The sequence below is a fragment of the Schistocerca serialis genome, chromosome 9 (assembly GCF_023864345.2).
Source record: "Schistocerca serialis cubense isolate TAMUIC-IGC-003099 chromosome 9, iqSchSeri2.2, whole genome shotgun sequence".
Classification (NCBI taxonomy): domain Eukaryota; kingdom Metazoa; phylum Arthropoda; class Insecta; order Orthoptera; family Acrididae; genus Schistocerca; species Schistocerca serialis.
Genome location: NC_064646.1, coordinates 89,717,964 through 89,742,418, shown reverse-complemented (window position 1 = coordinate 89,742,418; position 24,455 = coordinate 89,717,964).

Sequence of the window (24,455 nt, the reverse complement as noted above, 5' to 3'; positions counted from 1 at the left end):
ATATCAGTTCGATAACTTTAATCATTTTTGAAATTTGGACGTTTTTCTGTAAATATCATTGGTGCAACAGAAAAGAGCTAGAGACTTAAAAATTTATATTTAGATTCCTTTTTCATAATAATTTAGTAGAAACAGTCTTCTGTATCTCACAAATTAAGATTTTAGTTGAAATTCATGATTTACTGGTTTTTGTCTTAAAAATTAAGGAAGCAAGATAGATTAAGTAGGCTAATAAATAAGGCTAGGCTGTTTATATTTAAGTAGAATGGAGATCCACTATAACCATAAAGATGTGAGAAGTTTCATTTGAATAACTATAAAACTATAACGATAGCATCTTCAAAGGGCAAGTTCAGAGCTCATCTACTGCGTGCAGTGTAATTAAATTAATTCTCTCGCCCAAAATAATTGACTTAGCCACCTCAGCCTTTTATTATGATTACTTACGTGTCTGCTGATTGCGCATTTAAATTGAGAGCTTCATCTGCCATCAGTAAAAGAAGCTATGATTTATTCAATGACTTAAAGTGGTGCATTACTAGCCCAGCGGCTAGTTGGGAGAGCCGATTTGATCAGGCGTTCCCTTAGCCGTCCGCACCGCGGCCTTATATATAAGAACGCTGCGCAAGGAAGCAAGGCCCCAGTTGTCTCCAGACGCTGAATAGCACACCATCTGCGTCGGGAGTCGCGTCGCGTCGGTATCATTGCTATAAACAGCCTCGGATGCCGTATTAGGTTACTCGGGATATGCGTAATCATGAAATCATTTTCGAGTGAAGTGCTAATTCTGGGATGATTTTAATTATCTATCTTCAGTTTGCGTATGTCGTATTTTCACGTGCCGTCGCGGGACAGACATTCTACCATTATTTAGCGTGGCGCTTGATGAGAATTATCATCAAATTATGGCGAGCATTCATTTAAACATTTAATTTGGACACTTATAATTGCATCAGCGCATTAGACTCTGAACTGCTCAGTTAGTTAGATTGTGTGGATTCTTTTTTTTTTTTATCTGTGACTTTCAGAATACACTGCACTATTTTTAGAAAATCGTTTAGATTATGAATCCCAGACAATCTCCTAATTTCTCAGAGCTATAAGCTGTAGCTATAACTGTATTTCTCAGATGAAGTGGGCACTAAGAATTCTAATTACAGGCTTCACGTTTTGCTAATCACTTTCTGGTTGCCAATATTGTAGTTAGAGAGCCAGTGTTGAGAACGGCAAAACAACAGCATAAATAATTGGAACACTTACATAACAATTAATTCCACCCGCCGCCCCACATATGGTTAATCGGCCGGGAAGTGTTTCAACATTCAAACATTTATACAAGAGTAAATATTCCAACCAGCCGCCCCACATATGGTGCATCGGCCGTGAAGTGTTTCTACATTCTACAAAATTTTATACGACAACGCCAAATTCCAGCCGCCCCACACTGCAACAGAGCTGTATGCTGAATCTCGAGTCGAGTTACAGTATTTCATAATAAACTGCCCAGTTTTAAGGTAATTTTAAACGTTTTAGCCACGTTCCTCAGCATTGGTTGGCACTGATGATCTCACTGTTGAGGGACCAATACACATACGACCGTTGAAACTTGAATAATGGAAACTGTTTATTTACACCTTATACAAAATAAATAAATTTTCAGAGTTTCACTGCACTTTAGATTGTCACCAGCGTAGGGTATTATCGATTGCCAGGGATGTGGAAGTCATATATCCGTAGCAGCGCCAGTTGAGTTGAGAGTTCAAGTGAGTGGGCCATTGTCTGAAGAAACTCTTTTACAGTTCTGAAGCCAATGCTGTGAAGTACTTCCTTCACCTTAGCAATCAGGCTTAAGTCCTGGCAGTGTATAGTGTGGTACAGCACTTCCCAGCCCCATCGATCGAAAAGATCTGTTACAACTTGCTTCCTATGTGCCAGAGCACTGTGAGCATTGTCAGCAAAAATGGTTCAAATGGCTCTGAGCACTATGGGACTCAACTGCTGTGGTCATAAGTCCCCTAGAACTTAGAACTACTTAAACCTAACTAACCTAAGGACAGCACACAACACCCAGCCATCACGAGGCAGAGAAAATCCCTGACCCCGCCGGGAATCGAACCCGGGAACCCGGGCGTGGGAAGCGAGAACGCTACCGCACGACCACGAGATGCGGGCTGTCAGCAAAAATGATCAGTGGTTTTCACACAAGGTGTCGCCGCTTCTTTCACTAAGCTGTTCGTAGTCTGTGCTCAAAACATGAACAGCTTAGAGAAAGAAGCGGCGACACTGACCAATATTTTGCACGACAACGTCGAGTGGGTATGGTGCAATTTGTGACTGATTTGTTCGATCGCTGGGGCTGAGAAGTGCTGCACCACCCACCAACTCGTGACTTCCACATGATTTCTAACGTGTAGGAAGCACTTCTTGGCATTCACTTCATAACTGTTACAGAGGTTCGTCGTGCAGTGGACAGCTCCACTCGCACTATCAAGACAACTGGCATTGCTAAGGTTACTGTTCGACTTCCACGTCACTGGCAACGGGCTATACACGACGCTGGCGTCTTCTTTGAACTACAGTGAGAACTTGGAAATGCGTAATAAAGGTGTGATGTAAAGTCAATTATAGTAACGACCATTGTAGTAAATATGTGTAGATCTACAGTTAAGCTGACTACATCGCAAAAATGTCATACAGCCGGTGTAGAACTGTATTGATCACAAAGCAAGGATGATACGTATAGGAATTACTTCTATCTTCAGTAATCCAAGAGTGAGAGTAGCAGGAGGACTAGAGCGTTAATAGTGGCGTTCATAACATGATGTGACTGACTCCCGTGTCTCTCTCTCTCTCTCTCTCTCTCTCTCTCTATCTATCTATCTCTCATTGTATGTGTGTTTGTGTGTTTGTGTTTGTGTGTGTGTCATCTTACGTTACGCACGCAGCTGGTAACGCTCTAATGGTCTTGTCCCTGTGCTACCTTTGCGCTTGGATTTCCGGAAAACAAAAAGAAAATGGTTCAAATGGCTCTGAGCACTATGGGACTTAACTTCTCAGGTCATCAGTCCCCTAGAACTTAGAACTACTTAAACCTAACTAACCTAAGGACATCACACACATCCATGTCCGAGGCAGGATTCGAACCTGCGACTGTAGCAGTCACGCGGTTCCAGACTGAAGCGCCTAGAACCGCTCGGCCACTCCGGCCGGCGGATTTCTGAAGATAGATATAAAATCAAAACTTGACATGAATATTTTTGTGGTAAATAAAGTCACTCTTCACCTGCTGTATGGCTTTTTATGCGACCTAGCCAGCCTAAATATAGATGTACACATACTTTTGAAATACGTATCGCCTCGCGGGATTAGCCGAGCGGTCTTAGGCGCAGCAGTCATGGACTGTGCGGCTGATGCCGGTGGAGGTTCGAGTCCTCCCTCGAGTATGGGTGTGCGTTTTTGTTCTTAGGATAATTTAGATTAAGTAGTGTGTAAGCTTAGGGACTGATGTCATTAGTAGTTAAGTCCCCTAAGATTTCAAACACATTTTTTTGAAATACGTATCTATTTCGTGAAACTTGTAAATTAGCAGTTGCCACTATTAATGTTCGAATCCTGATACAATAAATTTTTGCCGACAACTGCTCATACTGATTATCTGTCCATGCCAAACATCTTAGCATAAACAAAGATTGTTATATTCCTCATTGTCTCTTGCATGTGCATATTAAATATCTATGATGACAGTGGAAAATGAATAGCACTGATTTTCCAAGCCTGGCATTTTGTACCTCATTACTGGTTTACATATTAGTACGAAGAATCGTATTTGATAATTATACAGTTGTTATCCTTAGCTGTGCATGAAGAAAGGTTGCTCACTATGAACTGCCTTCAACAGTAGCTTCTACAGTTTTTTTTTCAGTGCCAATGTAAAAACATAGTAGCACAATTGGAAAGAATGACTCCATACACACTAGTAGATAGTCATGAAAAATTAAGTAATTGTAGTCTTTCGAGAGAGACTTCAGATATTAGTCACTCCACTATGTATGCTTTATGGATGTTCGATAAATTCTTCCATAGCCTCATCTTGTTTCAACGCTTATCACCTACTAACTAGCTAACCCTACGGCTAAGAGATGGAAAGTATTTCCATGACGCATCACATGTGTGCAAATTGGAAAGTTCATGATCGTGAAGAGGTTATCGATGGAAGAGACGGTCAGAAACGAAACATAATGTTTCCATGCGTACTTTTTGCAAGTCGAGAGGGACAATCTTCTGGAGAACGGCTGTTGCCCAGTGAAAACAGACACAGTTATTGTCTCTCCTTTTGCAGAAACTCTGCGCATGTAGCCGGCAGTGAGCTGGCTGGAAGGGGAGGCGGCCCGAGACTATCGGATCCTGGGCACGGACGTCGTGCTCAGCAAGGGGCCGGCGTTGCCACATCGGTGCTTGGTCTGCACTACGATCCTCGCTGCTGGGAAGAGCGCCACCGATTCGTGCCGGATCGGTTCAAGGAGGAAAATTCCTGGGACCGGCCAAGCTACACGTTTCTGCCGTTTGGCGAGGGACCTAGACTGTGTTTTGGTGAGTAGTCGATCACTGTAATTTCTCTCTATTTTCATGTGCCATTAGGAATTTATCTTCGCCTAAGATCCACTCGTAACCGAGAAATTACTTCAGGAATAGTGAGTGACTCAAATCAAATGGTTAAAATCGCTCTGAGCACTATGGGACTTAACATCTGAGGTCGTCAGTCCCCTAGAAGTTAGAACTACTTAATCCTAACTAACCTAAGGACATCACACGCATCCATGCCCGAGGCAGTATTCGAACCTGCGACTGTAGCGGTCTGAGTTACTGACGTCGCCCGTAACACCTGCTCACGTCATCACACGACATATCCTGCAAATTCTTCTGATACAGAAGTTGCCGTCACGGACAAGACGTTAATCAAAAATCAGCGACTCCTTTACTAAAAATGCAGAAGAAATTAAACGTAATAATTGCTAAAGTTGTCGTCAAACAGAGATGGCTGTCTGGGTGCACTATGGCATACGATGTGCGACCAATAAAACTGCAACATCAGGTGGCACATTCAAAAGAGAAGCACATATTTATTTGGTATAACACAATTGCCGTGAGACTAGATTCGGTACCGTATCTACACTTGTACATATGACTAAGATATGCACGTGAAATGGAAGTGCGCTCTTAGATATATATTTCATTATTATAAGAACTTTCTGTTCACAGAATGACCACCAATGATAGAAAACCGTATAAATTATTGCTGTTTCTACAAAGGTTCTTGGAAATGAGTCAAAAACACTATTCAGAGAGAAAGATACGGTTGTATTATGTACGAGGTACATATATTGTCGTAAAAGAAGGAAGTTTCGGACTGTAGTCTGAAAATAGGAGAACAACTGAAAGGTAATATCTGTTGAGATATTGGAACACCTAATATTACGCGTCGGTCTGTAACTTCGTGTTCAATGTTAGACATTATGTCAAAGAGCGTCATCATGGGTCAAATAGGATCATCAAAGGTGATATACCTCCCTTTATTTCAATTCGTGTACCACTTCTGTCCTGTTATGCCGGTTTGGGTATACCACTTCTAGGCGAATGGAGATATATCCTAAATGTTACTCAAATGTATGTTACGTTGAATAAACACGTGCTTAAACCGCCGCTCAGAACATGCTTATCATTTATTATGAAAATTCCATGAAAAAGAAACTGTTTCTGTTGATTTACGTATAAAATGAATTTGTGGGTATTGAATTACCTGAATAAGAAATCGTAAACGCTTACCGCCAGAAATTTATTAGATGCTTCAGCGTCATCAGTATTCGAACAGTTACGTTTATATTTAAAATGTCTCTGTCCTGACTACTGTCGATGTCGTGAGTCATTGGACAACGCTCCTGCAATTAGCCATCTAATAAATCGGAAATGCAGTGAGATATTGAACTGAGTGACCAGCTAGAACCTTATTATGACAATGTAATCTTATGCTACACACAAGAAGGAAACTTTTTCCGAGTTAACAATATGAACCAGTTATTTAGGTGGTCCTTCTTGTTAAAATGCTGACCCTCAAAAAGTTACTTTTGGCCTTCTGTGTAAGGTCCACTTTTGTGAACAAATATGTGAAATGCGCCTCGAAGTGACCCTCAAAAAGTTACTTTTGGCCTTCTGTGTAAGGTCCACTTTTGTGAACAAATATGTGAAATGCGCCTCGAAGTTATTAAAAATAGCGTACTAGCTTGCGTTGACGTAACAAAAGGGTATCGAGCGAAATACTATTACGATAAATGCCAAAATACAAACGTGGAAAGCCGCCATAGTCATTTTTGGATATTTCCGGTGTAGTTACTACACTACAAAGGACTGAAATAAATGAAGTGGAATTTGTATGATAAGCATTTATAAGGCCTTTATTTAGCTGTGAAAACATACGTAATGGATATGACAACCGAGTGATAGTTAAAAGATTTAAGAAAATGATGTTCACATAGTTGCTCATGTTCCAGTTGCATGGGCCGGCTGGCGTGGCCGAGCGGTTCTAGGCGCTACGGTCTGAAACCGCGCGACCGCTACGGTCGCAGGTTCGAATCCTGCCTCGGGGATAGATGTGTGTGATGTCCTTAGGTTAGTTAGGTTTAAGTAGTTCTAAGTTCTAGGGGACTGATGACCTCAGAAGTTCAGTGCCATAGTGCTCAGAGCCATTTGAAACATTTTTTTTTTCCAGTTGCATGCTGTTAGCAGGAGAACTGAGTCTCCATTTTCCGCATCAGAATCTTCGTTTTCTTTGTTTTTTTTTTTTAATGTTTGATTCGAATTTTAATGAATCCGTGAAATACAACAGCGAATGGTGATAAAAATGAGACCGATATTATGAGATGAAATACTCAGAGATATGGTGCTCCTAATGAACTCATTGTTTTACTGTTTGCGGGCATGCGGGTGGGTTATGTGCAAGTGAAACTGGGTCTCGTGCACATCCTCAACAACTTCGAAGTTCACCCAGCGCCTGAGACACCCAGCAGCTTGCGTTACCAACCGTCCAAGTTCATTGGAACTCCAGCTGGGAAAGTGCCCCTATGTTTCAGAAAAATCTCCATGTCGTGATTGCCTCTAGTTTCTATCCACTAGGAGCCTAGTCACTACGTGTAAATAAGCACGAAACATTACCAATTTGAGATACGCTGTGCAGAAAGAGTAATTTTAAGCAGAGTAATATACACCTTTGTGTCAAAGAGTCGCTTGTATGAATGTGAATATGGACGCCGAAAGTGTGTCCCATAATGTAATGTGAATAGTGTGTATTTACAGTAACATATGTCTTGTTTGTTAAATATTAGAGAAAGTTTGTACGATTCTGTTTATTTATATTTCTCTGTACTGTAATGCTCCTCTGATAAAACGGATACTTTAAATGTTTTACGTCCACTGCCATACTATGAACTCTTGGAAGAAGCGAAAATTGTATTGGCTACATTGCGTCATTCATTTTTGTGATCCTTTCCTAACACTGTAACTTGATATACATTTCAACGTAATCTACAGAAGGACATGCACTTTTTACACAGAATATTACTTTATTGTCTGCCTGCTTCGAAATCTGCTAAAGTGTTATGTCCGTTGTGTGATACTTCGTTATGCTGTTCGTAGTCTCGTTCGTACCTAAGTAGGTACTGAGAAATGTATACTATCCCTTGGATGGTATATCATGTGCTGAAGCAATAACCTGGATGGATGAAATGCAATCACGTAATGAAATAAAGTAAAGAATGGTTTCTAGATGTCACAGCCCTGCAGCCAGGCGACGGCCGGAGTTCAGGTGTTCTCGTAAAGATAAGTCATTTTAGATTATAAAACATATAGTTTACTACTGATTACGTGGTAAATTGGTGTATTAGTGTGCCTTTTAAGTGTACCATTAAAGGTTTCACTTTTCTGTACGTAATATAGCAGAAAACGCGAAAAGATCGTACAGACGTATTTTCTGTTTACGTTTTGCCGCAGCAAATCTATAGAATTTCGTTTAGTTTTTCTTTGCTATCTCCAGAATTTTAACTGTAGCGTACCTCTTCATTCTTTAACTAGCATTTCTGGAAAGTAGCGTAAAGTTTAAGTTGTTGATTCAGAAACCTTACACTGTTGTTTTTGATTACACACAATTGCGTATAGGCCAAATTTGTGGAACCATATTTTCGTGTTTATCTGTAATTTAACTGACTTATTCTTAATAAACTATTACGTTTATCATGAGTGAAAAGCGCTTGACTTGCCGTAGAATTGTTAGGTCGGGGCTTTGGTGTGATGGGTGTTGTAGTTTTTTCCATGTGCGTGACTGTAGTGGCGTGGGAATAGGGGAAGCAAATGAGACTCATCTGCGGTTTTGTAGGATTTGTAGCAGGGATGGGAAGATATTAGAACAAGAGGGGAAAATTACCGCCCTTCAGGCTGAATTAGACAATTAATTCATCTTTCATGTTTTTGAAACATGTCCCTATTCGTGAGCCTTGCTCTCCCTGAAACTCTGTACAACCTCTGGTTCTTTCAGTTAATCTAGGTCCCATCTCCTTAAATTCCCGCCTTTTTGCAGTTTCTTCAGTTTCAATCTGCAGCTCATAACCAATAGATTGTGGTCAGAATCCACATCTGCCCCTGGAAATGTCTTACAATTTAAAACCTGTTTCCTAAATCTCTGTCTTACCATTATGTAATCTATCTGATACCTTTTAGTATCTCCAGGATTCTTCCAGGTATACAACCTTCTTTCATGATTCTTGAACCAAGTGTTAGCTATGATTAAGTTATGCTCTGTGCAAAATTCTACAAGGCGGCCTCCTCTTTCATTTCTTCCCTCCAATCCATATTCACCTACTATGTTTCCTTCTCTCCCTTTTCCTACTGACGAATTCCAATCACCCATGACTATTAAATTTTCGTCTCCCTTCACTAACTGAATAATTTCTTTTATCTCGTCATACATTTCATCAATTGCTTCATCATCTGCAGAGCTAGTTGGCATATAAACTTGTACTACTGTAGTAGGCATGGGCTTTGTGTCTATCTTGGCCACAATAATGCGTTCACTATGCTGTTTGTAGTAGCTAACCCGCACTCCTATTTTTTTAATCATTATTAAACCTACTCCTGCATTACCCCTATTTGATTTTGTATTTATAATCCTGTAATCACCTGACCAAAAGTCTTGTTCCTCCTGCCACCGAACTTCACTAATTCCCACTATATCTAACTTTAACCTATCCATTTCCCTTTTTAAATTTTCTAACCTACCTGCCCGATTAAGGGATCTGACATTCCACGCTCCGATCCATAGAATGCCAGTTTTCTTTCTCCTGATAACGACGTCCTCTTGAGTAGTCCCCGCCCGGAGATCCGAATGGGGGACTATTTTACCTCCGGAATATTTTACCCAAGAGGACGCCATCATCATTTAATCATACAGTAAAATTGCATGTCCTCGGGAGAAATTACGGCTGTAGTTTCCCCTTGCTTTCAGCCGTTCGCAGTATCAGCACAGCAAGGCCGTTTTGGTTAATATTACAAGGCCAGATCAGTCAATCATCCAGACTGTTGCCCCTGCAACTACTGAAAAGGCTGCTGCCCCTCTTCAGGAACCACATGTTTGTCTGGCCTCTCAACAGATACTCCTCCATTGTGGTTGCACCTATGGTACGGCCATCTGTATCGCTGAGGCACACAAGCCTCCCCACCAACGGCAAGGTCCATGGTTCATGGGGGGGGGCAATATAGACTACAATTACTAAACTACGAATTACTACAACAATACTACTGACTGCTATTTTTACTATCAGAGGATTCCAAGGGACGATCCTGGTGGGGTCGCCACGTGCATGGGGGCTTAATTATATAGAATGCGAATAATTTTAATTTTAGTAGCTGAATGTCCGGCTACGAAGTCTCATAACCGGTTGGCTCTGACTACTATTACTCCGCAATCTGACTGCATAGAATAACAACAAAGAATGAAAGAAAACTTCTGTTAAAACAATTAATTAATTAAGTCCCCAGCAACTATAAAACCTACAAAACAACAAAACACAAGTGTAACTGTTCTGTGTGTGGAAGTGTGATTCAACGTACACATCTGGCACGGTTCTTCCTCAATAAAACAAGGTAATTTAAGCATCATTTACACTGAAGTAATTAAAAAAAACAGAAATACTATAATTGCACATAGAAACCAGAATTACACTCTAATACATGAACATAAGCCAGATGCTTTGTTGACTGAACCGGTGACCAAGAGGCATTGTTATTTAGCACGTTTGAAATAAAAAATTAAAGATTTTCTTTACCTTCATATATATTGACGAAAAATACACTCCAATCTTTACAACATCCGCAATCGAACAGCATCGGCTGTCTCGCCCATCAGAACAACTGCATACAACATGCTCACAACTAGTCACGGCTACATCGGAACTCCTACTGCCCACTTCTCAATGTGCACTCTCCACGACGACTTCTCGACAAGAACTCTGCACTACCACATCTCAACAAGCACTGCCAGTGGAGGCATCTGAATAATACTCTTTGGCGCAATCTCTGGCGCTGTGACTCAGTGTAGCCACCTTTCAATTGTCCCATGTAATATTGGTCCTACAAACTTTTGAGCTACTATCAAACTTTCGGAGGTAGTAGGTGGTAGTAGTTAGTGACTCACCCTTTATATATTTATTATTATTCACGTATGGGCCCAAAAGGAAAACCCGAGGTACACGTTTGATGGTTGGCCTTTCTTTGTGCCCAAATTTGTTTCATCCTTTCAGAATGAAGTCTCCTCTTTGATCAGGCCACGGTGTTCAGTCTGTCTTCTAATTTCCCTCTGACCAACTTTCCAATCAAATATCCTTTGTGTCAATGTTTTCTTAACTATAAGGTCTGCATGAGTTGTATCAACTGCTATAACATTCTCCTTAATTGCAGCAGTCCATTTCATTGGCTCAGTTTGGGCCTTACTTCTGTTTTCGTTAATTCTACTATTTGTTTTGTCACCCATTCTTTTAATGTGCCCGTGTATGTCACCATGAATGTCTGTGTATCCTTCTATTTCTTTATTACTTATCAACCTATAAGTTTCTCCATCAGTAATTTTGGGGCCTAATATTTTCCTAATATTCTTTCTTTACTTCTTTTGATTTCTTCAGTACCCCTCTTCCTACTTAAAATTGAAGTTTCGGCTCCACAAAGTCATTCAGGTTTGATTACAGTGCTGTAATGTTTAAGTTTACTGAATTTAGACAGTGATTTTTTATTATAAATATTTTGTGTTAATCTGAATGCAGTTGTCATCTTTTGACAGTGAACTTCATTTAGAACTTTTTCCAGACTATTTTCTTGTATGATTTCCCCAAGTATTTAAACCATCATACCATTTTTATTTTTCCATATTCCTTGTTCAAAAACTCTGGTGCTAGTTTGTTGCATATTATGTATTCTGTTCGAATATTATTTATAGTAACCTTTTCCGAGACTTCCTTAAGAATTTCAATTTTTTGTTGTTGTTGAGTTGTGGTAATATCCCTAGTTAAATTACCAGATCATCTCTGTGCCACATCATCTCTAATATCATTTCTATCTAACTTGACTGATTGGTCTATATTTTGAATTGAAGTCTGCTCTCATCATTCTGTAATTACGTTTTCCAAAACACAGTTAAACAGTAATGGAGAGAAGCCATCTCGCTGTCTAGCACCAGTTTTTATTTCAAATGGTTCAGAAATCGCTCCCAAGAATTTAACTTTAGGTCTAGTGTCGGTTAACGTTTCCTTAACCAATGTTTGCGTTTTATTATCTAGCCCTTGTTCCTTCAAAATTTGGGAAAGAGATTCACGATCAACTAAGTCTTAAGCCTTTATAAAAACCACAAATGTACATACCATATTGTTGCTAGAAATCCATCGGTGTCGGAGGATTAGTTTTAAAGCAAGAATTTGTTCTGGATGGGATCTGTTTGGTGTAAAGCCTACTTGGTATTCACCAATTTTACATTCTTGGACTTGATCAAGTAAACCCTGTGAGAGTTTTGTATGTGACTGGGAGAAGAGAGATTCCTTGGTAATTATTAACATCTGTTCTATCACCTTTTTTATACAATGGATGAATTAGGGCAATTTTCCAGTCCTCAGGTATTCTCTCATTTCGCCAGATATGTCCTATTAGCTGAATGATTTCTTTTATAGTGTTAGGGGCAGCTGATTTTAGTAATTCTGCGATTATACCGTCTTCTCTGAATGCTTTATTGTTTTTAAGTCTCTTAGTTTGTTTAGTTATTTCGATTTTGTCATGAGCTTTAGGGTTAAGGTTGATATTATTAGTTTGATGGGGTTGGAATTAATTCGCTGCCTCTGTACAGTTCAATTGTTTTTCAAAATAATTAGCAAGTACCTTAAAATTTCCTGGTTGTTAATAACCATACTCCCATTTTCAGTGTCGAAGCAAAGACTTTGAGGTCGGTAACCAGTTAGTTTTGTTCTACATGTTTTATAAAAGATTCTTGTATTGATCTTTTGGAAATCTTTTTAGATTTCCTAATGTTGCGCATTTTCGTAGTTTCTTTCAGACTGTCGTATTAATTTACATGTTTCTTTTCTCACGGTGCGAAAGGTGTTGCGCTTTTTTCATTTTTGTTACTATTCCAATTTTTGAATGCCTCATTCCAACACTTAACTGCTGTTTCACAATCTGAGGGTGTTTTTGATTCTTTCGAAGTGGAATTAAATTTTGTGCTGTTTTGATTAACTTTTCTTTTGGGCTTTGCCAATAGATGGATTGTTTCTTTGTCAAGTTCACTTGTTAGGGTTACTTCAGGCGTGTAAACTTTGGAATAACATTTTTTGTTTTGAAGAGTTTCTGAGGCTGAAGTTTTACTTTTACTTGCGTTAAATAATGATCATAATTAATATTAGCCCCTTTCCTAACTTTCAAATTGAAAATTTCTTTGTAGTTAGGGTACGTAATTGCTACAAGATCGATTAGTAGTTCCCCAATATATATATTGGGTGCCCACCAGGTTTTTTGTTTAGAAGGGTTCTATTTAAAATTTGTTGACATGATTTTAAGGCTAAAATTTTTGAATGTTTCAACAAGTCATTGGCTATTTTGATTTGTCCATTTATGTGCAGGAAATCCAGCCACAGTTTTATTATTTTTTTACCCAAATCAGCATAAAAATCACCCATTAAAATTTTAGCATGGTTTGAGGGAATTTTCGAGATGATGCATTCTAATGTTTCCCAAGCTTCATCATCAGGTTTTTTATGGTTATCCTTATTGACTGGCAAATGAGCATTAATTAAAATGTATGTTTTATTTGCGTATTTAAAAGAAATAGACATTTGTCTATTATTAATGGGTTTTAACTTCATTATTGAGTTTAAAAATGGTTCAAATGGCTCTAAGCTCTTTGAGACTTAACATCTGAGGTCATGAGTCCCCTAGACGTACAACTACTTAAACCTAAATAACCTAAGGACATCACAAACATCCATGCCAGAAGCAGGATTCGAACCTGCGACTGTAGCAGCAGCGCGGTTCCGGACTGAAGCGCCAAGAACCGCACGGCCACTATTGAGTTTAAAATATTTTTGGAGACGGCAAAAGCAACTCCCAGATGTGTTGCATTATTAAGTATTCTTTTATTAGTTTAAAAAGACAATACTTGTCGAAATCCATGGTGTTATTATCTGTCATTTGTGTTTCTTGAAGTGCCAAAATTTGAACCTTATGTTCTTTTAATGTGTCTCCCAACTTACGAAGCTTACCTGGTTGCAAAAGTGTTTGTATGTTAAATGTTGCAAAAAATGTGTTTGTTTTGGTTTTAAGTTGGCCACAGGACTGCGACTTCCTCCGCTGAATCACATTGCACTTTAACCTGGCCGCCCAGAATCCGAAAAACCAGTTACACCAGTAATACTGGAGGCGGATTGACCACCTGGGGCAATATTGTGACTATTAAAATGCTCCATGATGATTGTACCTGGAATCAGGTGGGGTTGAGTAAACTCATAGAGTGAACTGAGAATGTTAAGACTGGAAGGGTTAGTTCTACAATATGAATTTCAGCCGCACCACTGGTGAAGAAACACTGATCACTTCCCCGCTTGCTACAAGACTGACGCAAAGTAGATTTAGTTTCGTTTTGTTTTGCCTTGTCTGGAACTGTTTATAAGTACAAAAGGATACACACAATTTTGTTTAAATTGTTGCTAGCTTTAATAATAATAATAATTAAGACACATGATAGGTTATGGATGTATTTTAAATTTAAATGAAAAGTGTATTCAATGGAAGAAACAAGTGATAGCAATTTCGCTTGTATATGATGTGACAGTTGTTCCCTTTATACGTTCGGTGTGTATGTTACATCTGTTGCCTATGCTGTTCTTCCGTGGTAACAGCTAATATATTGATTTGTTAGGTTATAATGTGTTTCCGAACTTAAGGTAACAGTGGAGATAACAGTGGAGATTGTGAGTTGACTTAAAATGTTATAGTCAGGTGCATCAGGTGCGAGGGCTTGGTAAAACTTTGAGCCAGTTACACCCAATGAGTGAAAGAAGAAGAAAAGTCACATCTTATGATAGTATTACATTCTACGAAATGGTATAAAAAAAAGCTAGATAGAGAGTTACATTTTCAGACTGATTCGACTTAGTGCTGTAAAAACTTCGCTTCATTTTGCTGTGTTTATATGTTTTTCTTGTCTTCACTTCCTGTGTGTGATATAACATTCGTTTCCGCGTCTGTGCTTGTGTCTCTGTCGTTTACTGTGTACTGCTGATACGTCCGATGTGGAGCCTGTCTTATTCTAGGATGTGGCCTCTCCTGTTTGTAGGCCGCGTATAGTCCTCGCGGTACTTCGTCTGCGATGTGGTTTGTAGAGTTTCAGTCATCTTGTCTGCTTATTAATTGTTCTATATCCTGGTTCCTAAACTGAATCTTATATGTCCTAGTGCGTTGCACATAAGCGCTATGTTGTTCAGATGTACTATTCTCTCCACAGCCACAAATATGAATCTGATTTAGGTCAAACCTGTGGAGAGGCGCAGGATACGGGACATGACCCATGAAAAAGTGCACGATGCAGCGTGTTGGATTCATGTATTTGAAGTTCATCAGCTCTCATATACTGGGGGAGAAAGAGAGACTCGTCTTCCCTATTCAGTTGTGTCCCATTCTGTCTGCCACGTATCAGTTCTCCATTTGTTTAATTTCCATTTGTCGATTTCGTCTTGTCGAGTTATTTCTCTGTTTTGTCGAGTCTTCAACCAGCAGGCAGCTGCTATGCGGCAATTGTAATATCTATACGCAAAACTCCCAGTACCACGCACAGTGCCTCAATCGAGGTCGTGCCGGAAGGCCCCGAGATTGTGAGTAGGACACTCGTTTGGCCGCGCCTGCCTATTGTTTTATACGTACCTAAGCATAATCGATGTGCCCAAGCACTAGCTGCAAAACAAATTATTGCTCCCACATATTTACATTTGTTCTTCAGCCACCCTGCTTATTCTTTCTGCAGTTTCTGTCAATCTCATTTTTTAGATGTTTGTATCCCATTTCACCTGCTACACTTACCAGAGTTTTGTATTTTATCCTTTTGTCAATAATGTCATTAACCATGGACCTTGCCGTTGGTGGGGAGGCTTCCGTGCCTCAGTGATACAGATGGCCCTACCGTAGGTGCAACCACAATGGAGGGGTATCTGTTGAGAGGCCAGATAAACGTAAGGTTCCTGAAGAGGGGCAGCAGCCTTTTCAGTAGTTGCAGGGGCAACAGTCTGGATGATTGACTGAGCTGGCCCTGTAACACTAACCGAAACGGCCTTGCTGTGCTGGTACTGCGAACGGCTGAAAGCAAGGAGAAACTCCAGCCGTAACTTTTCCTGAGGGCATGTAGACAACATTCCATTGGAACTACTGACGGCCTTGGTGGAGCCAGTACTGACAAAACTCTACCATCTGGTGACCAAGATGTAAGAGACAGGTGAAATACCCTCAGACTTCAAGAAGTATATAACAATTCCAATCCCAAAGAAAGCAGGTGTTGATAGATGTGAAAATTACCGAGCTATCAGTTTAATAAGTCACAGCTGCAAAATACTAACGCGAATCCTTTACAGACGAATGGAAAAACTAGTAGAAGCCAACCTCGGGGAAGATCAGTTTGGATTCCGTAGAAACACTGGAACACGAGAGGCAATACTGACCTTACGACTTATTTTAGAAGAAAGATTAAGGAAAGGCAAACCTACGTTTCTAGCATTTGTAGACTTAGAGAAAGCTTTTGACAATGTTGACTGGAATACTCTCTTTAAAATTCTTAAGGTGGCAGAGGTAAAGTACAGGGAGCGAAACGCTATTTACAATTTGTACAGAAACCAGATGGCAGTTATAAGAGTCGAGGGGCATGAAAGGGAAGCAGCGGTTGGGAAGGGAGTGAGACAGGTTTGTAGCCTGTCTCCGATGTTATTCAATCTGTATATTGAGCGAGCAGTAAAGTAAACAAAAGAAAAATTCGAAGTAGGTATTAAAATCCATGGAGAAGAAATAAAAACGTTGAGGTTCGCCGAAGATATTGTAATTCTGTCAGAGACAGCAATGGACTTGGAGGGGCAGTTGAACGGAATGGACAGTGTCTTAAAAGGAGGATATAAGATGAACATCAACAAAAGCAAAACGAGGATAACGGAATGTAGTCCAATTAAGATGGGTGATGCTGAGGGAATTAGATTAGGAAATGAGACACTTAAAGTAGTAAAGGAGTTTTGCTATTTGGGGAGCAAAATAACTGAGGATGGTCGAAGTATAGAGGATATAAAATGTAGACTGGCAATGGCAAGGAAAGCGTTTTTGAAGAAGAGAAATTTGTTAACATCGAGTATAGATTTAAGTGTCAGGAAGTCGTTTCTGAAAGTATTTGTATGGAGTGTAGCCATGTATGGAAGTGAAATATGGACGATAAATAGTTTGGACAAGAATAGAATAGAAGCTTTTGAAATTTGGTGCTACAGAAGAGTGCTGAAGATTAGATGGGTAGAACATGTAACTAATGAGGAGGTATTGAATAGAATTGGGGAGAAGAGGAGTTTGTCGCACAACTTAACTAGAAGAAGGGACCGGTTGGTAGGACATGTTCTGAGGCATCAAGGGATCACAAATTTAGCATTGGAGGGCAGCGTGGTGGGTAAAAATCGTAGAGGGAGACCAAGAGATGAAGGAGATTCAGAATGATATAGGCGGCAGTAGGTACAAGGAAATGAAGAAGCTTGCACAGGATAGAGGAGCATGGAGAGCTGCATCAAACCAGTCTCAGGACTGAATACAACAACAACAAAACAAAGGCGATGTACTTGAGGACAATGTTATGGAAATGTAAGAGGATGTAGATGAAGATGAAAAGGGAGATACGATACTGTGTGAAGAGTTGGACAGAGCACTGAAAGACCGGATTCGAAACAAGGCCTCGAGAGTAGACAACGTTCCATTAGAACTACTGACAGCCTTCGGAGAGCCAGTCCTGACAAAACTGTACCATCTGGTGAGCAAGATGTATGAGACAGGCGAAATACCCTCAGCCTTCAAGAAAAATATAATAATTCCAGTCCCAAAGAAAGGAGGTGTTGACAGATGTGAAAATTACCGAACTGCTATTTTAATAAGTCACAGCTGCAAAATACTAACGCGAATTCTTTACAGATGAATGGAAAAACTGGTATAAGCCGACCTTGCGGACGACCCTACGACTTATCTTAGAAGAAATATTAAGGAAAGGCAAACCTACGTTTCTATAATTTGTAGACTTAGAGAAAACTTTTGACAATGTTGACTGGAATACTCTCTTTCAAATTCTGAAGGTGGCAGGGGTAAGAGACAGGGGGCGAAAGGCTATTTACAATTTGTACAGAAACCAGATGGCAGTTATAAGATTCGAGGGGCATGAAAGGGAAGCAGTGGTGGGGAAGGTAGCGAGACAGGGTTGTAGCCTATCCCTGATGGTACCGGAAGATGAAGAAGCTTGCACAGGATAGAGTAGCATGGAGAGCTGCATCAAACCAGTCTCAGGATTGAAGACCACAACAACATCAATAAAATTCAGTACCTTTTGTGTTACCCATGATTTCTATTGCCCCACATCTTTTTACCTTTGATCCTCTGCTGTCTTCGTTACTTCCTCTCTCAAAGCTACATAGTATGCAACGGCTTCGTGTCTGTCTTGGCTACAATAGCGCGTTGACCATGCTGTTCGTAGTAGCTTATCCTCATTCCTGTTTTCTTATTCATAATTAAACGTAATCCGCTATTAGTCCTATTTGACTTTGTGTCTATAACCCTGAATTCGTCTGACCAGAAGTCCTGTTCACCATGCCACCGACCTTTACTAATGCCACTACATCCAGCTTCAACCTATCCATTTTCCTTATGAAATTGCTTACATGCCTGATTAAGGGATCTGACACACCACGCTCCGATCTGTCGAACGCCAGTTTTCTTTCTCCTGATAATGACAACCTCCTGAGTAATCCCCAACCGGGGATCTGAATGGAGGACTGTCTTAGCTCCGGAATATTTTACCCAAGAGGACGCCCTCATCATTTAACCATACAGTAAAGCTTCATGCCCTAGGAAAGAATTATGGCTGTAGTTTCCCCTTGCTTTCAGCCTTTCGCAGTACCGGTACAAAAATGCCATTTTTTTAGTATTACTTTGCTCTCGTCCCACAGACACCGTGTTCACTCACCTTAATATCCTCTTCTGCACTCCGGCCCACACGCCGTAACTATTAAAAATGAGTAGTATCTCTACTGCAAATGCTGTTGTAGAACAGGTATCGTTATACGTATCCAACACGTCCGAAAGTCCAACGAATGTAATATCAGACTAACTGAGTGATTCGCTGAAAGGTAATTTGTGAGTGAAAACTTCGATATATTGGCATTTGTTTGATACAAAAAGACTGCGAAGCCCATGATAATCTTAAGTTCTAGTTTCAACACCAACGCGCCATGACAGTCACCTTCATAGCCACCTTACGATAATTAAGTGAACCTGTTACTGTAAGGATTATCTCTGACCGTACGCTCACTCAAATAATCCACAATTTGACGACGACTTCGAATGTTCAGTTTTCGCCCACAGCTTGCATAACACGCTACGCAGATGTTAGTTATTTAAATGTGACAATTCGTATACTATACTACAATGTAAACTGTTCGTTTTCTATAACTTTTGCAGTGCACGCTGCGGCATTCCACGGTCAAGTTTTAATCATTATTCGGCAAAATTATCACATCTCTTCAAATCTTCTTGTACCCACATGCGAACTTGGTGATGGAGCTCTGAACTGAACTTTCGACTTCACAAAGCCATTCTTTAACCCAAAAAATACGTACAAACGTACTTTCCTCTGATTGGCTGATACACGTCATGACCATTCCGGTATTAGCAGTAAACCACGAATTCCCACGTCTTTTACATTTGACTAATCACAACTTAATAGCTCTTATGAACCATTTACTAGTTGAAATAATTTAGAAACTCCTTAGATATTAAAATACCTCTTTAAATGACAGAATTATCGTAAATGTTTCTTGTTTTCCGAGTCCCATAAACTGGCTAGTCGTGTATTACAACGATAACCTAAGTGCATAATTTACCTTATCTGTACAGGCACAGTTCCCACGCTAACATGTACGCAATTAATAGATATAATTTTTTAATACCTTCTTTTATATTCTCACCATCATTCATACTACTAAACAAATTAGCAATACACAATCGGATTTCAGCTCTTCATATCGATACAGACACTTGCAACATCTACGCATACCTGTGGGTGTCGTTCTTATTAGCGTGACAATATAGTGTTCTTTCAGTCCTTCTCCATCATTCAGCGTCCATCCAAATAGCAGACCTCTGACGGCGTACCTACTAGTTTACGCACACACGCCTCATGACTTTCACCTTCTGTTTTTAATGCGATTCTGTCTGTTTTAATCATTCGGGAGTTGACCGTCTGGTTTTAAACTTTCTTTGCTTTTAGCGTTTAATTTGATTGGGCAACCGTTGAGACTGAACTGAACATATACATGGATGGAAATGAGAAATGAAAGGTTGCAGTAAATTTTTCATTTGTGATTATTACTTTACGTATGAAATATTCTGTTGCAGATTAATAAAAATGAATTTCTTTGAATATTATAAAATAATTATTCAAGTTTTACTTTTATTCAGGTAATAAAGCTGTTTGTGCAAGAATGAAAATATTATTGTCAATGGAACTTAGCAAACATTTTCACGTTGCAGTGGATTTTTGTTTTACTGGATATACACCACCCCCTCCCCCTACCTTTGAAGCATAAGACTATCTTTACTATATGAAAATGTTTTCTTTTATATTGCTAAGCTCTCCTGAAAAATTATCCACTTTTAAAAACACTTTACAATATGTTCGGAATTTATCACTTTTTTGAATGAAAATTTACAAAAGCTGCAGCTTGTATCCACCTGTGAATGCACAAGTTAAACTCTACTATCTTCTTTTATTCTGCGTCTGTAATGCTGTGAAAAGAAACTCGTTATTATTTTCGTTCATCTCTACCTGTGCCATTTTTAGAATGTGGTCGTTATTGCGATCGTACATTTAAATCTGCCGCTGCTGCAGACTGCTCGCTCGCGGCGCAGCTCCACACCGCCAGCGATATCCAATAAAATGCTGAAATTTCTTAAATAAAACGGGTAATGTCCGGTACGAACTTTGCAGTAATTGCGACAAACAGATTTTACTAAATAAATATATTTTAACAGAAACAATTAAAATCTTTACACACCTTTTACTATCCCAGCTACAAATGGCGTCGATCATCGACTTATGACAAATGAACACTACATAAGAGCCTAATCCAACGTCGCGGATTCCTCTCCCATTCAGTCCGTGCAGAAGACAAGCGATTCTATTGCAATATATTGCCTATTTATATCTTAACTAATTCTTCTACAGTCTTTGTCATTTCTCGTTACATATAGTTTCTTCTCTGGCGGTTTTCACATCTTCCTCCACAGATAGTATTTCTCACTCTTTGAATAATCATTTATAACAGCAAAATTCGTAATTATACTTTTCCTCCACAAAATTAAGTGTCCTTTTGAAATTCAATTAACAGAAATAGATATAAATTATTTGTTACAGTAACATCGAAATGTTCTTTTAACTTTCACTTTGGATGCGTGCTGTCAGAGAACGTTACATATTTTACAGTCATTAACCTCGGTAACACAGGGAGACCACCCTACGCCTACCCTAACTGTCGAGACATTACCTTTGTGACCAGTGACTCCTATTTATAGACAGCCGTTATTTTTCCGTAATTACAAACAGAGTACAGCGTATTTATGCAACCTTAAATATTTATATAAAATTTTATTCTGATATCGTTCTCAAATTTTATATATTGAAAAAGTTTTATCATTTCAGTAGAGAGTATAGGTGACATGAGGCTGTAGTGTCCAAACGACAGTGAGTCATATTGAACGCGCTCCACAACACAAACAACAGGAAAAGTAAATTGGCGCTGCGTCCGACTTACATTTAATATAGCAAGTTACTAGAGGAAATCCAACCTGAAACGCAAACTAGATCCCATAAAGAAATGGAAGTCATTTTCTTGTGTATCAAACAGCTGAGACAACAGAAAACACGCTACCATCCATAGAAAGAGTTAAATATCGAGTCCAACACATAATGTTATACATCACACAACTGAGTCCTTCGGAATACAAATCCGCAGTCACTGCAGAAATAGTTAATCATCAAGGCCGAGGACTATACTTTTAAGACATGATCCATTTAGTTACAGTTTTGTGACATTTGTTTCATATTCTTAAGCATACTTTTCAGCTGCAGCTGTGTTGTACCCATGTTGAAAGAAAGTGCAAAACCGCCACTTTACAATACTGTTATTATCATTCAATGTTGCAAAATATTTATGACTTTATTGATCACAGACAAAAGTCAACAGTAACTATGAACAGCGAATAATGTGATAAATACAGCAAAAATATGAAGTTATCATGCCATCGCCTCATGGCCGCGTGAATAATGACATATGAGATGAAGATAACATAACGTATAGCACCTCAGCGTTACTTTGAAGTGCGATCAACAAAACACCACATCACGATGTATTGACACTTTTACCCTAAACGCAAACGTTTGTTCAACGCCTCTCTTGTTCGAAAAATCGTATATTTCTCATTTTGAAATCTGTATTTTTTAATCGCTTACGTCATACTCGTTGAGATTCGAAATACTGTGTAGCCTCGCGATCCTGCATATTAGAAGATCTCCATGACTTTATATTATACACAGACGGCTACATTCTTGTTACACAAACAGTAGTTCGTTGCGGGTTCGGCTGAGTAAGAATTACATCACACTAATATTAAAGAGTTCAATATTGTCTTCGTCTATAGAAGGCAGCCTCCAATGAGTTTTATTACAGTGTGGCCCCTGTTGCAGCCTGTTTCACTGATACGATTGTCTAATGAACGCGCAATACAAACATACAAACCACCTCCCCCCTTCCTTTTTAGAAGTGTGAAATTTTACCGCGACTCAGGCTATTGGAATCCTTGAAATGTGTGACACTGAACACTATCAACGAAATGCTATTTTTGCATTGTAGTGCATCAATCTGATTTCTGCATTCCTGTCTAAAGCTACATTGATGTAACATTAGAAGAACGGATAGTTAGTTGTAGATTGCACGTTTGTCCGAATACGTTAATGGAATTTTACTCCATCAAAATTCTACTAGTGTGAATGTTGTTGTGGTCCCCAGTTTGAAGACTGCTTCTGTGCAGATCTCCATGCTACCCTATCCTGTGCAAGCCTCGTATGTCCGATTAACTGCTACAACCCACATCTTTCTGAATGGATTAACTACATTCATCTCCTCGTCTACCTCTACGATATTTCCCCTCACGCTTCCCTCCAATACTAATTTGGTGATCCCTTGATGTCTCAGAATGTGTCCTATAAACCGATCGCTTCTTAGGCAAGTTGGAACATCTTCAAGAATCCTCACATTTCAAAAGCTTCTATTCACTTTTGGTCTAAACTGTTTACCGTCTTTCACTTCCATACACGGCTACACTTCGTACAAATACCTTCAGAAAAGAGCTCCTAAAACTTAAATTTATTCTCTTCTTCAGAAATGATTTTCTCTACATTTTCAGTCCATATTTTATATCCTGTCTACTTAGGCCATCATCATTTGTTTTGCTGCCCTAATAGCGAAAGTATTCTACTACTTCAAAACGTCCTGTTTCATAATCTGATTCGCTCAGCATCACCTGATTTAATTCAATTAGTTCCATTATCATTTTAACCCTTGTTTCACTTTTGTTGATACTCATGTCATGCTTTGAAGACTGTCCATTCCATTCAACTGCTGTTCTAAGTCCATATCCTTGAACTTTAATTCATGCTCCAAATTTTTCTTAGGTTTCCTTTACTGCTTGCTCAGTGTAGAGATTCGATAACTTTTGGGATAGGTTAAACCCTGTCTCACTCCCTCCCTAGCCACTTCTTCCCTTTCATACATCTCGACAACTGCCGTTTGGTTCTATACAAGATGCAATAGCCTTTCGCTCCCTGTATTTTATGCCTACCACCTACAGAATTTCAAAGAGAGTGTTGCAGTCTACATTTTTAAAAGCCTTCTCTAGGTCAATAAATGCTATAATCGTGGGTTTGTTTTCCTTAATCTGTCTTCTAAGGTAAATCATAGGTCAGTATTGCATCGCATGTTCAAACATACCTCCATGCTCGAAACTGATCTTCTCCTAGGTCGGCTTCTACTAGTCTTTCCATTCTTCTGTAAAGAATTACTGTCAATATTTTGCAACCATGACTTGTTAAACTGATACTGCGGTAATATTCACACCTGTCAGCACCTGATTTATTTGGAAGTGGAGTTACTACATTCTCTTTGAAGTCTGACTGTATTTCGCCTTGCACACAAGATATAAGGGTTTTGTCATGGCTGGTTCTCGAAAGGCTATCAGCCGATCTGACGGAATATCCTCCACACCTGCTGCCTTATTTCGGCTTAGATTTTTCAGAGCTTTGTCAAATTCTTCTCGCAGTATTATACCTCCGATATCACCTTCATAAACGTCCACTTCCATTTGTATAATATTGCTTTCAAAGTCATTTTCCTTTCATGAACCCTCTGCACACTCCATACACATTTCAGATCTCCCTTGTTTACTAAGGACTGGTTTTCCATCTCAGCTTTTGCTATTCATACTGTTGCTTCTCCTCTCCTTAAAGACGTCCTTAGTTTCCCTGTATTCATTATCTGTCTTTCCCCAAGATAAAT